Genomic DNA, 1,221 nt, shown 5'->3' with positions numbered 1-1,221 from the left:
TGGTTGTTCCTGTTAAGTTTTTAAATGTTTATTGCTATTAAAATATATAATACATATAAATATATATTATTGTTTTGCAATAGGTGCTTGCACTGAATAACATTAACATTTTTAAGGTAAAAATTAATTTAGAAATAAATGTTTTAAAAGTTTACCTTTAAAAAGCTTAAAGATATATTCTTACTTAAGAACAATTTAGGATGACAATGAAGCTACTTTTAAGTTCATGTCTGTATTTTGTTTAAGTAGAAATACAGAGTTTCAGTGGTTTGTAAATAAAAAATAAATAGTTCAAAACTTTTTTATTTTTTGATGTTTTGGTGTTTTAACACATTTTCCAACATGGTAAGAAAATGTTCTCATTCCGAGTCTGAGCATTTTAGTTAGTCTAGATGAAAAAGAAACATTTATTTCTTTAATTTTTCTTTGATCGTTGGTAATTTAATTGTTTTCGACATGCTTAGTAGCCATTTTATTTTCTAAGGCAAAATGAGCAGGGGTATATTTTGCAGTTGGTAATGAAATGCTTTCTACCGGTTTTAATAATTCTTCAAGCAACTATCCGGCTCTGCAAAGCTGGTGGTGGTAGACCCAGAGGAGGTAACTAAATGTTAAAGATGAATCGTAGTTCAATAAAATTACTGGGTTAGGTGAACAAAGCATGATGTCTTCAGGGTGCGTGGTCACGTCCTTCTTAATCCATTCATTGAAAAAAACAATGGAGAGGCAAGTGCCAGCTGGCACCAGAGAGGTGCGTGAATGCTAATGGTCATTGCTGGTCACGTGATCATAAGTATTCCAAAATATAGTACGTCCATAAAAGTATGTCCCTGTTACAAAATTTAATAGTATCAACCATAAGCACTGTAGTGTTGGTTCAAGGTCACAATTAAAGAGTAACTCAAACAATTTTAGGTAAGCCCATGTGCGAATGCTGCGTTTGTTTTCTTGTGTACAGCACAAAATAATGTCTCTTTCCCCAATTAGTAGAGGTCGAACCTGTAAATTTATTTGGCAACAGGATGTAGCCCATCCTTATTGGAATCTCTTTGTATGAGAATGGTCAAACGCCAAAGTCCCTGACCGTTAGATTGATAGTAATGGTCGAAACGACAGAGCTGTTTTCCGCTGGCCTCCACGTTTACCTGAGATAATGCAATGCAATTTTTTTCCTTTGTGGTTTTATACAAGATTGTGTCTACGTTCCGCCGCTACCTAATG

The sequence above is a fragment of the Bacillus rossius genome, chromosome 1 (genome assembly GCF_032445375.1).
Source record: "Bacillus rossius redtenbacheri isolate Brsri chromosome 1, Brsri_v3, whole genome shotgun sequence".
In the NCBI taxonomy this organism is placed as follows: Eukaryota; Metazoa; Arthropoda; class Insecta; order Phasmatodea; family Bacillidae; genus Bacillus; species Bacillus rossius.
This window is presented reverse-complemented; position numbering follows the sequence as displayed.